Source organism: Mercenaria mercenaria, chromosome 17 (genome assembly GCF_021730395.1).
Source record: "Mercenaria mercenaria strain notata chromosome 17, MADL_Memer_1, whole genome shotgun sequence".
Taxonomy (NCBI): Eukaryota; Metazoa; Mollusca; class Bivalvia; order Venerida; family Veneridae; genus Mercenaria; species Mercenaria mercenaria.
The window spans coordinates 8,021,308-8,035,554 of record NC_069377.1 but is presented as its reverse complement, the minus strand read 5'-3'; the positions used below and the strand labels follow the sequence as shown (position 1 = coordinate 8,035,554).

General features: G+C 33.7%; 1 protein-coding gene across 1 annotated transcript in view; it reads right to left on the bottom strand.

Annotated features, from left to right (window-relative positions):
- The window catches only part of LOC123536331 (uncharacterized), a 41,091-nt gene extending 26,844 nt beyond the window's left edge, over positions 1-14,247 (bottom strand). Inside the window, exon 1 of the mRNA XM_053528719.1 lies at positions 14,005-14,247. The gene's annotated coding sequence lies outside the window, so the exon portion shown is untranslated. The remainder of the gene's footprint in view (positions 1-14,004) is intronic.

The following is a 14,247-nucleotide window of genomic DNA, read 5'->3' as shown; positions in this document are numbered from 1 at the left end:
CTGCACGTCGTCTTGGTGTGGTGAACATTTGTGTCAAGTTTCTTTGAAATCCTTCAAGGGGTTCAAGAGTTACAGAGCGGACACGAAACAAAGTGATATGACCTTTGACTCCTATGTGTGACCTTGACCTTGAAGCGAGACATCCAAAACATGCGCACTGCACATCGTCACGGTGTGGTGAACATTTGTGTAAAGTTTCCTTGAAATCCTTCAAGGGGTTCAATAGTTACAGAGCGGACACGAAATTGCTAACGGACAGACGGACACCAGCGTCATAACATAATACGTCCCTTCGGGCGTACAAAAATACAATTTAAAAAGTGTATTTTTAGAAGGTGTAAAAAAATCAGACTTAGCATACAATAAAGTGCGGGTACAAATCAATTTGAAAATTTAGACGTCGCCATGTAACGCCTGGAACCTCTTAAAAAGGAAACTGAGAATTTGAATGTGTTTGTTGATAGCCAGTTTCACACTTATCTATTATTATTAGAATTAAAGCTGACAGTCGAAATAATCATCAATAAAATGGCTTCGGGTTGTGCTAAACTCGAATATTAGTGACCAAATAACTGGTTTGTATAAAATAATACCAATTTAACAGACAGGTCAATATGAGATATCAGTACATCACTGAACTAAAAACAATTATGCAAGATGCAAGAAGAGCAGTGAATTATTGTTCAGGGGTCAGTAACTAAACATGTACTGTGTTTGCACTTAATCATCCTTATTTGATAAAAGAAATGTTCGTTTTTATTTCCCGAATTATATTATTTCATCCACATAGTGTCCCGGATGTGCAAAACCGAGTTTCAGAAGTGATTCCGTTGTATATCTTTAAAAGTTCGAACGGCCAGTGGTTTTGTTTGTTTGTTTGTTTGTTTGTTTAGGGTTTATCAGTGTAAACTTTTGTCTTATAGCATACTGCAAAAGACGATGCAGCGTAAAACATAGCCCATACAAAAGATTTCATTATAAACACAAGCGATGTCGGACTAAACTAACATAGGAGATTAAATGTGGAAAGAAATAGTTTTGATTAAAGCACACTGCACTTCCTCTCAATGTCCTCTATCATTGTGTGACATGCCTGCCAACTAAATGCTATTGAGTTTGTCGTATATAATACTGGTGATCATGTGCTACAACTATTTTAGTATTTCAGTAATATTGGGGATGGTGCATCATGGAGGCCGGGGAGCAGGGCAGCTCTCCATTTACTCTGTATAATCGAGCTTAAAAGTTGCAATGGCAGATACGAATCTGTAAATGCTTTACTGCAAAGAAGGCAATGCTTTCCATATCTCATCAAAGTGCAGAAGATGTTAATGTAAAATTTACTAGAATTTGAAAACAAAATGTATAACCTGCCAAATAATCGGTATTCTATCGGTATTTTATAATTAAAATTTACTTAATAAACGGTATGAGTTTCTTCTTAATAAGAATCATTAAGGATTAGGGAATCGTATATTCCTTAATACCCAGAACTGTTTCCTCGAGGGACCAAGATTACAGAATAAGTCTAGACATTTCGTAGAACTATTTTTTGCATGTGGCCCTTGATGCAGTACACAAGTTTCAATTTTCAATAGACCACGATTAATACCGTTTTTTTTAAGAATTCAGTACTGGTCTTGTAAGGAAACTACCAGATCTCGACTGTTAACTGTTGAAAGGTGTACTCCGATCGGTCAAAATGATCAAAGCATTGAAACGTCTGATTAGGGCCGATTTTGGTAGATTTATTTTCTGTTTTATGGCAACTCTTGTGTATTGTATTTACTTTTTGTCTCATTTTTACCTGTACAAAATGTAGCTTTATGAAACACAATAGCAAACAGTTTGCATGCAAATAAAAAAATAAAGCTTCACTGTGATAATATTAGAAATACAAATGTATTAAAATTCATCACTTTTAAATTGCGCTATCAATAATATTCTTCTGAACAATTTGTAGCACCCTATTTGTCCAAACTATTAAAATACATGTATAACAAACAAATACAAATGTGCTTCAAATCTAAGATGGCCTCTACATGACCTCACATTAAATCATCTAAATGGTCGCCGAAATGCAGTGATGTAACCATAGGCTGGAGTATCTTATCAACCACAGATCTTATATAATCTGAATGGTTAGTATGAATGGAGACAGGTTAAATTAGGACTGCTTGATCATTGATAATTCACCGTAGCGCATGGACAGCTTTTTGATGTGATTAGGAACAAAATGAAGATTCTATGATTGTCAGAAGTACACTTATAACCTTTGTAGCGGATAAACCCGCCACTAAAATGGTCATGTTGGAAATCCATTTTCTTGACTGGTATTACCCTACTTCTTGAACTTAACTGATCTTTTTTTTCTTGTTTGTATTTTATTTGAATTTTATGTACCCATTTCCCTATCCCCAAATCGATGTCTCTTTGTGTAACTATTAGAAATATTTTTCATGAAACGTGATTAAAATTTAGTTGGTACAAGATAATTAGGCTTTAAAGTAAATATATTTTTTTTATTATCAAACTGAATTATGTACACAGACATTGCCTTTTTGACCTTTTCTATTGCTAAAACATCTTAAGATGAGGAGGTCTGATCTATCTACGCGTTGAAGCTCATGTATTTTATGAAGTCTGTCCTTTGAAATAACAGTTATGAGATAGGGTATTGCCAGTAACATTTGCAGTTAATCATGCGTTATTTTTACACTTTTAAAGATATAAGCCGAAATGGGTTTTCAATATATTAAGAAGTGACCATTGAATTGGATTCAATCTAAATAAAACTTAACGACTAGTCACTGCAATTCGCAATCAATGACATAAGACATATTCGTTTGAATCTAAAAAAAAAAAAACTCTTATACAAACTTAGGAACCTCTATTTGATGAATGTCCTCATGCGGAAACCGTTAATCTCGGAAATGATGCAGAGAATTGTAAAGACTTGTATGTAATTATATTTGATGAACTATTGGAAAGAATTAATGATAGCGATGTATAAACGATCGAGCTTTAGTAAGCAGTGAGGCCTTTCACTTCGGATGAATATGGTTTATAATATATGTATAGAAAAAAGTGTTTTAATTAAAAAGTGCTGGGACTATCTCAATGAAAACTATTAATGCGAGTTTCTAAGTACTGCGGATTTGCTCTATGGACTGGTTTTAATGATCAATGAAAAACTGTATGATTATATCGATACGGTTCATCCAAGTCCCTTGCCGCACCGTTTTAAACATAAAATGAATTTATATTTTTTCAAACATGATCTATCCGAGTTGTTCCTTCATTTCTAACAAATTCACTTCTCTTTTCAAAATCCGACAACGTCTCCACATTTGATAGAAGGAAAACACAATTGCCTTCGGAGTTTGTTCGTCTCTATTTTGAGTATACTTTATGTATCCACTTGCCTATCCCTTAATTTGTGTGTCTTTGTTTATCTATTCGTTATGTTTTGTCTGAAACGCGATTAAAATCTTAATTAATAGGTACAAGATAGTAAGACATAAAGTAAATATACTTTGTGGATACAAAACTAAATAAGGTTCGCAAAATTTGCCTTTTTTGACATTGCATATTGTTAAAACATATTTAGATGATGACTTTTCTAATATCTTAACGAGCTGAAATTCATATGTTTGATCAAGTCCAATGTTTTTAGATACATCGTATACAGATACTGAAATGAAAGTAACGTATACAGTACTGCTTGTTACATTGCAGACAAATGATGCATGCGTTTATTCTAAAATTATTTACATATTAGTCGAAGCAGTATTGCAGTATTTACTTAAATTGGAACCAACTTAATAACATATTGCTTGAACAAACAATCAATGATCATAATTGATGGTAAAGTAGGAAGTAATAAATACCGCTTGAAACTAAATGACACTTACAAAATCACAAATTGATTTTATTTAGGATGAGAATACTTACTGTGCTTCATTTACAATAATAACATGTAAAAGATTTAAAATGTACCAGTTCTAATAGTGACATTGTTTTACTTGTATTTGACCAGTCATAATTAATAAATAGTATCTTCGTTAAAAGAATATTTCAGCACATATTTTGAAAACTACTGTAAATACTAGAAAATATCCATCAGAAACATTTATAAAGAGTAAAAGGAATCAGTAACAATACTGATGTACTCCTGCCTTACCAAATCAAATCACACAATGACTAAACTACAAGTACAGTAAGGAATACTGCAGTAGGACCGCCTTAGAACGGTCAGTGCAAAATGGCACGTGGTGTTTAATGCACGGTCTTAATGGTGTCACTAGGTAATTATATCTTATCCCTATATCTGGTAACGATTGATTCATTCAGTGTTAGATTAATGATATAGATGACTCCGGTTCCATGTCAGATCATTACAGGTATATATTAGTCAGTTCATTGTTTTGGTAAGACCCCTGGACAAGGGTTAATGAATGTAATTTACAGCAGTAAGTGGTCTCTAAATGAAGTGGCGGCGTCGTATTACAGGTAAGGTGTTGCGAAAATTTCTGTTATACATTACAATATATACACAGATTATACAGCGCCATTTGATGATAAACACGTTCAATGGCGCTTTACATAGTACAAACTACAAAGGCAGCCACTCGATGCGTCAAATTCATCCTCTGCACAGACACAGGCGATCTGACCAAAGGGACAGAGCGAGAAAAAAACCCGGACAAAGAAAGAAAAATCTATTCTAAATACAGGCATCTTCGGCTAACTTAGCCTGGCTCTTTGTGAATAGACAGTCTGGTAATTTAACGTACCTGGAGTATTGTACCGATACACATGAAACCTCTTTCATGGGAAGAACCAGTGCTAGTCTCTTATTTAACATGTTTTATTAAAACATAACCATAACACAGAAAAATAAAGCTAATATGCATATGTCCCTTCTTTAAATTTTACTTTACTCTGGATGAAACATTTGCATCTACATATATTTCAGCTATACAAGGAAATCAAATATATCCCAAGGGTTTTAGTCAGCATTTATTTTAAAACCGTTTGTCCATCCACAGGATACAAATAAAAGAAAAATTAAACTTACTTTTACTTAGTCCTGTTTTATATTTGTACTTCACGTTTTTTTTTTTATATTTGAAAAACATAAACTTACTATTTTATTCCTATATCAATAATAAACTCCTATTTTCAGAATTATTTAGAGTTTCTTGCTTTTTCTTTTTTTCCATTCAGTAAAATCCTTTTCTAGATGAAAATCGATATACTCTCAGTAGTTTCTGAATGTTTCCCTTCCATGGTCACCGATCTAAGAGACGCTAGTTTTCTACTTGACGAATTCCCTCACGCGGAAACCGTTAATCTCGGAAATGATGCAGAGAATTGTAAAGACTTGTATGTAATTATATTTGATAAACTATTGGAAAGACTTAATGATAGCGATGTATAAACGATCGATCTTTAGTAAGCTGTGGGGCTTTTCACTCCGAATGAATATGGTTTATAATACGGGTAAAGAAAATTGTGTTTTAATTAAAAAATGATGGGATGATCTCTATAAACGATTAATGTGAGTTTTTAAGCACTTCGGATTTGCTGTATAGATTGGTATTAATGATCGGTGAAAAAACTTCATGATTATATCAATTCAGTTTATCCATTTACATTCAAATTCCGAGGCTTTGGCGCTTTTTTTTTCCAGTTCTTATATTTTACAGATACAATAACTGTCCTATGTTCTATCCGAGTTTATTTTCGAAATCTGACGACAGAACTGAAAGACAATTGCATTCGGAAGAAAAGAAATGTTTAGAAAGACATATTACCCAAAAGATTATCCCAATATTATGTATTTTGTTCAATGTCTCAAACTACAGATAACTAGAACAAATTTATCCAGTCCCATCAAGTTTTGAGCAAATGGAAGTTCGACTTTATATTGAATCAACAGTTTAAGCCTGACGTAGCCTGGAACTCTTAGACAACTTTATCCAAGTTATGCCTTCTAGTTGAGTAGCCTTAGATCACCATGATTCAAATATAAAAATTCACAGTGGTCATGTATAATTTCTAAACACATGATTGAGTTAGACTGCCATAAACACTGCCATAAACATTACATAACAGTTGAATACTTAGGGTATGAACCCTCGTATTAATTCATTGAGCAATGATATGCTTTCAAGGTTATTCTTGAACACATGGGTAATTTGATTACAATACCTTAATCAAATATTAGAGTGCAGTAGTTCATGTTTATTACAGTGATAGTATGGTACACAAGAGTACGAAATAATCAAAACCAGGACGCTTTTGACTTTGAAAAATTATTGAAACTGAACGAATAGTATATATTCTCTAATAATTTTTATGGTTCATTTACTATTGTTTTTGTATTGTCTATGTTCTTTTCCTTGTAGGATTACAAATTGTTTTTCTGATGTATTTATTACGTATAAATTAATATTTTGCCGGTGATAAAATATGTCATTTAAGGCATTTTAATATACCCACTGGGACGCAAACCCGGGTACATATTTTAAGCCTCTTGTGTGTGTGTGTGTGTGTGTGTGTGCGTGTGTTCGGGTTTAACATCTTTTTCAACAATTTTTCAGTCATATAAACGACGGTGCCTACTTGTAGCAGTGAGCACAATGCCCAACTTTATAGTGCTGCCTCACTGGAATATCACGCCGTAGACACGTGGCATGATACCCCACCCAGTCACATAATACTGACACCGGGCTGACCAGTCCTAGCACTATCCCCTTAATGCTGAGCGCCAAGCGAGGAAGCTGCTAGTACCATTTTTACGTCTTTGGTATGACGCGGCCGGGTATCGAACCCACGACCTCCCGCACTCGAAGCGGACGGTCTACCACTAGGCTACCGAGGCGGTTTAAGCATCTTGTGTCTTAGTATATCTGTAAGCTCTTTACTAATGAGAGTAAGCTATGTTTTCCTGCCCTTTTATAATTCTGTTAATTGAATAATACAGTTTTATAAAATTTATTCTGTCATTTTGTGATGTTAATAATATTGATAAGATAAAAATCGAAGAAATTGAAATGAATTATATTTCATATTGATTTACGGTAATGATATTGTTTACTTGTTGTTGATGGTATTTTAATATATACGACCGTCTTTGGTAAATGTGAGTTAACTCCCTTAAAATTTGATTTTATAGCAAATAAGTTGTGATTTTTTTTAAAAAGTTAGGATTGTTGCTGGATGAAGGATTTCTAAAATATGAAAATAAATTTGCAAGTATTTCTATGCTATGTACACTTTGTATGAAGTATTTAATGAAAGCAGAGTTGTTTCTTCTTCTTATTTATTATCATTTATAATATAATAATAATAATAATAATAATAATAATTATTATTATTATTATTATAAAACAAAAAAGTAAATATTATACAAATTATGAAATATTCTATTTTCGTCTTATTCTCCCGAGTTGTTTACAAAACACAGTTGTTAACCGATCGACATACTTCATGTTAACACAGTTGTTAACCGATCGGCATACTTCATGTTTTATATTAAGCCAACTTTGCCTTTGCGACTAGTGCAGAACAAGATCAGCATGCATATCTTGTTCTGCACTGTTTTCGCTATTCAGTCAGTAAATTTTCAGTGAATACCCCTTCGAATACTAAATGATACTGTCCAAATTGAATGACGGACCAGTCCGTTTTACAAATTTAGCAGGCTAAAAGGTTAAGTGTAACATGTTATGTTGTTTACTACATTCCCATAGAAAGGATTACAAAGAAACAAACGACCACAAAATAAATGAATTTTTAATTTGAATAGAACTGAATATTAGCATTTACAGTAGTGACCGGTGTACAACCGATGTTTTGTAGGCCTATTACCTGAAAAGTGTCATAAACTGTCCGAATTGTAACAATTTGGTCTATTATATTGGCCTTTTTCAAATTCTTTGCATATTATATACATACAAAGGTTCGCCAAGTTTTTATAAATCTGACGAATTTGGTACTCTTTTTGTTTTTGTCAGGGAAAGACCGAAAACTTCTTGCTGGACCCATTTGTTTTAAACAAATAATACGCTTTTGCACACACACAATTTTCATTAAGTTTTCTACAAATGCTATGTGTAAAAAAATGCGACTTTCTGTGAGTTTTGCAAGTTATAATTTGTATACCAGAAATAGGTATTGCGTATATGAAATGTGATTTATAAGTTCATTTGAAAGCATAGATCGCAGCCTGCTGGCAGAATGATAGCTCACTCGGTTTGGTTGTGTCTGTTTATGAAAGGCAATGAAATGTGCAACAGGCCTGACGTCACGCGCTTGCAGCCTATAAAATTGTGAATAGAAATGCTGACCCTCTGACTAAAATTTCATTAATTATATATATCTGTGAATTAATTTACTATATCTGTCAAGTCTTTAGATGCAGGCAAATGACGATCATACGAAATAAATGGTAAAAAGATAAATACCAAAATAATTATGCTCAGTTATAAAGTACCGCTTTAAAAGCTCGCAATTCAATGTTTTTTCATCCAAATTTGGTCCATATTACAAAAACATACTAGAAAGGGACTTCTGATGAAAAGGCCACCCGATAAATCATTTTATGTAAATTCTATGTACAATGTGTCTATACAGCGCCTGCTTAAAATATTAATCATATAAAGTTAAAATCGATTTTCAGTCATAAGATAGAGATACATGTTTTGAAACAATCATTCGTAAAAGAAAATCGAACAGTCAAAAATAGGTAAACAACAAACGCATTTTTTTGTACATTTTAACATCTTTCTTTTTCTTAAACCGAACAAATATGTTGAAATATTATTGTAACGGTGGAGTAATATGTTAAATAAAAGTGATCACACTTTTGGTCTTGTCATGTGATCTGGCGTCCTATCTTATAAGACACTAGATTGACTGGGATGCGAAAGTAAATGTGTTATAATCAAATCGTCTTTTTTCAAAATATAATTTGAGTAGTTTCCAGAGTTTTTTCTTCTTCTTTCAATTACGCACAACAATGTATCTTAGAGCAAGCGACTATTTGTTGTTTTTTTCTTTAAAGTATATATAGAAAAGAATGATACCTAGTTGAAAGTTATTTTGGAAATCTACCAATTGAACAAAAAAAATTGATTTAGCTTTTATCCTTTCTTTTTCTGAAAAAGTACGACGCATATCAAGAGCCACGTCGGTACCAATACATGCAACTAACGAATTTATAAAAAATATATGCTCTTACTTCAAACCCATATCCTGCCAAGCCTTTTCGTTAGTTATCCAAATTGTTTTGTATAATACACACCTTTATTTATTCTACATCCCTATTCAAGCACCTTATTATTTCAAAAAGTGTTACCTATTATCATGTAGGAACAACCGACATAATAAATTTAAAAAATTTAACACAATAAAAGTTAATAAGTTATGGCATTTAGTAAATGTATTTTTTTTAAAGTAAACTGTTTACTTTTGAAACTTAAATGGTAAATGAAAGCCGTTATTATATTCCATATCTGTAACCTATTATTTGCGACTGAAAAGAAAGTGTCACTATACCTCTATGAATCTTTTATTTAGCTGCTCATATTTAAGTAAATGGTGAAATAAACAGTGAAATATTGCCCATAGGTTTTCACTGTAATGCTATTCTACTCATTTTGTATTACGGGTGTACTTTTTGCGGCAATTGGAGCTTTCAACAGTATCGGAAGTAAATTGAAATACATAGTAAGTTAATGTTAAATGAGCCGTGCCATGGGAAAACCAACATAGTGGCTTTGCGATCAGCATGGATCCAGACCAGCCTGCGCATCCGCGCAGTCTGGTCAGGATCCATGCTGTTCGCTAACGGTTTCTCTAATTGCAGCAGGCTTTAAAAGCGAACAGTATGGATCCTGACCAGACTGCGCGGATGCGCAGGCTGGACTGGATCCATGCTGGTCGCAAACCCACTATGTTGGTTTTCTCATGACACGGCTCAAATATCAATTATGAATGGGAGACGTACACTATACATGCATTTTGTGTATTTTTTTAAAAAATAAAAACAGGTTTTCTTTCATCTATTTAAATGAATCTTACGTCGTATAGGACTCCGATATCTTTTACATTTCATAGGGATTGTAAAAGCTTTTGAAAGGGTGTGCACGTCTTTTATGAACCAGTTAGATACAGATATTAGAGTATAACTACATGGTCGAAGAAATTATACCCTTTCTTAACGGTCAAAATTTAGTTCTTTTTTTTTGTTTCTTAGAAGCGCCAAATTACGATATGGTTATGATAAAAACTATTACACATGGAAACTACTTTTGTTATCCGAGCTATGTGTTCTTGTACTCCAGTGTGTTCGCGTTTTGAAATCTCAATTCGCGCTGTATGGTGTTAACAGTGGATCTCCATCTGGCGGATGCGCAGGCTGGTCTGGATCCATGCTGGTCGCACACCCATTATGTTGGTTTTCCCATGGCACGGCTCAATTATGTTATTTAAAAACTTGTACAACATAGAAACTATTTTATTTTTACTCAAGCTTATGTGTTCTCGTACACGTGTGTACGCGTTTTGGAATCTCACCATTCGTGTGGGTGCGCTGTCATTGGTGTTAAAGTGCGACTCTATCTAGGGTATCAATTCATGCGTCTTAGGTGTCAAAGGTGATTTCAGTACTGAACAACTACGTCTGCTAAATTAATCTGACACTCTTTAGCAGACGCTTGGTGTGCTTAGCCCTTAGCCTGCTAAATTTCTAAAATGGACTGGTCTATCATTCAATTTGGGCAATACTATTTATTACTCAGCTGTGTTTACTGAAAATTTACTGACTGAATAGCGAGCAGTGCAGACCATGATCAGCCTGCACGGATGTGCAGGCTGATCTTGGTCTACACTGGTCGCAAAGGCAGAATCACTTGCCGCCAGCAGGCAGATTTTCTGCACATACATGAACACGTGTACGTACACATATCTATATCTATTTCTTTTGATAATTTCTTGAAGAAATTTAGCTTGGTTTTCTTTTAATTGTTTATTGGTTTCACTGTAAATAAAACTAATTGTAAACATTAGTTTCATTTTAAAAACAGTGCTTTAATTTTCAACACATAAATGGACCAAGAGTCGGCTTTCTTTCAGTCGCTAAAATTTTATGTAGGAACAAGTCTGAGTTTTTGACCAATAATCAATTAATTACATGTACACGTATCTGTCAAGTATATTGATGTAAGTAAATAAGGATCATGCAAATGCAAAATAAACTTTAAGAAATAAATAGAGTTAATTTAATATGCTCCATCAACAAACTACCTGTTTTTTTTTATAGTTTACGATTCAATATATTTCATCCAAACTTAGTCTGCATGCTAATGTCATACTGAAAAGGGACTTCTGATGATGAAAAGACCTCCCCATAAATCATTTTATATAAATTTCCTTTACCAACGTACAAAATCACAATTCCATTCATACAGCGCCAGCTTGGAATATTAAACATAATTGAGCCGCGCCATAAGAAAACCAACATAGTGGCTTTGCGACCAGCATGGATCCAGATCAGCCTGCGCATCCGCGCAGTCTGGTCAGGATCCGTGCTGTTCGCTTTCAAAGCTTATTGCTATTAGAGAAACCGTTAGAGAACAGCATGGATCCTGACCAGACTGCGCGGATGCGCAGGCTGGTCTGGATCCATGCTGGTCGTAAAGCCACTATGTTGATTTTCACTTGGCGCGGCTCATATAATGTTAAAATCGATTTTCAAAGTCATATGATAGGGATACATGTTTAAAGTTACAACATTTCATCAGAAAGAGAAAATCGAACTGTTTAAAATCATGTAAACCGAGATTTTATAACAAATGAAACGATTCTTTTACCCATTAAAGCTCAAACCGAACAAATATGACTGTCATTTTCTGTTGAAATATTAATATGTCAGCGGAGTAATAGGTTACATCAAAAAAGAGAGTGCTGTTTGAATATATCCGTGGTCTTGTCATGTGATACATGTTCATTAGTCTGATATCCTATCAAAACGAGCCAGAAACTTTATTTTTTGTTCTCAGATTTTTGTTTGTGTTGGTTATGTTACATGTACCGGTTGATATAATGTAATTTAAACAAACTTCAGGACAATGTAAAATCAAAACATTATTATATGGTTTCTCTTAATTTTATTAAACAAAAAATGTATCATTTCAATGACAATAAAGTGAAAGCTAAGACGGTGGGTGGGGTAGGGGAAGGGAATCTTCCTATCTATAAATATGATATTTAAGGTATTAGATCACTAATAGAGAACCTTCTTTTTGAAGAGTATTCAATTCCTACCATAAACCTACTTTTACTGCAATTCTTAGGGGTGCGTAGGTTCAAGCCCTACTGGGACCACATTTTTTTCCTCTTATTTTCCTTTTTTACTAGTAAGTTTTTACTTCTTTCAAGACTTATTATTGATTTTTTGTACAAAAATGGAAAAAGATGAATCTTATAAGCGATTTCTTGGTGTTCAAAGTGAATTTACTACTTAAAGAGAAGGGGTAGAGTTAAACATCTTTAAAAATATTGAGTTACACGCGGTGAAAGCTCTCTATTTTGCTTTCACTCTTAGATTATATATTGTGGAATAAATTTAGGTAGGTGTTACATCTTCCCTAAGGTTATTTTTAAATGGAGTTAGCAAAATTCAAAATAGAAACACATCAATCGACCTTATTTTTTTCAATGTTGAAGTATGAATTCTGTCTCATTAAATCTGTTTACTTGAGGCACCATAGAAAAAATGATATTGACATTTATATTTTGTGTTTTATAATTGTTTACCAACAGTTTGATGTTTCTTCTGTTGAAATTAATGGTAAAATGAGTTCTCTGCAAACGTTTTGGATAGTGGCTATCACTTTGAAATTTCTCTCTACTTGAGCTTGAGGAGACACCATAAGTTATTCAAAATTTATAAAAAACGGCGCGGTAAAAGTTGTTTAAAATTTGCAAAATACTACAAAACACGGTTACCTTTCAGAATATACCAAGCAAAGGCCATTTTGTAAACATTACTATTAGTGACCTAAAACCTTAACACGTTTTACTAAATATAGTCATCTCTCAAAATTTCTGTAATAATTTACCTAAAAATCCGTTTCCGAAAACTAAAGTACATTGTAATATCATAGTCCCATTTTCAGCAACTGAAGCCTTGTGTATTTAGTTAATTTGTTAAAAAGTTTAATTAGTGACAAAATATTTTCCTGAGTGCCAAACAGTTCACGTATTGCATCTATGACTGCTGATCACGTGGCCTACTCAACACATATGACCTGCTCAACACATAATTCCCACTCAACACATATGACCTGCTCTCCACCTATGATCTACTCAACACAGGTCTATAACCTGCAAAACACATATTTCCTGCTCAAGATATATGGTTTACATACAACGTGTATGACCAACTCAACACAAATGACCTGCTCAACGGTTTACTCAACAAATATGACCTGCTCAACACACACGACCTGATCAACAAATATGACCTGCTCAACACACACGACCTACTCGACACACCTGACATGCTCAACACACATGACTTGCTCAGCACATATGGCCTACTCAACACATACGATCTACTCAACACCTACGGTCTACTCAACATATATGACCTGCTCAAAACATGTGGCCTGATCAACACATATGACATGCTAAACACGTACTGCTCAACATATGTGGCCCGCTGAACACATATGGGCTGCTCAACACCTAGGATCTACTCTACACATATTACATGCTCAAAACATACGGCCTGATCAACATATATATAACATACTAAACACATATTGCCTGCTCAACACATATGGCCTACTCAACATATATGACCTGCTCAACACATATGGCCTGTCATGGGTGAATCGAAATAAAACTTTAACAATTTGTAAACTTGTTTTTCAGCAATACATCTTACATAATTGAATAGAAAAAAAATGTATAAAAATGTCTACTTACTTTCTAGCTCATATCCTGTCAAGCCTTCATAGTGTTGTCCATGTCGCATTGTACTCCAAACCTTCATTTATTCTGAATTCCTTATTTATTTCAAAACGTGGTAACAGCCTATATTATAAATTTAAGGTTTTAATACAATAAAAGTTATAAAGTTATGGCATCTATTTAGCTTTCAAAATGTGAAAAAAATTAAAATCAATTATTTACTTTTGTAACTTAATTATACAGTAGACGATGTCACGC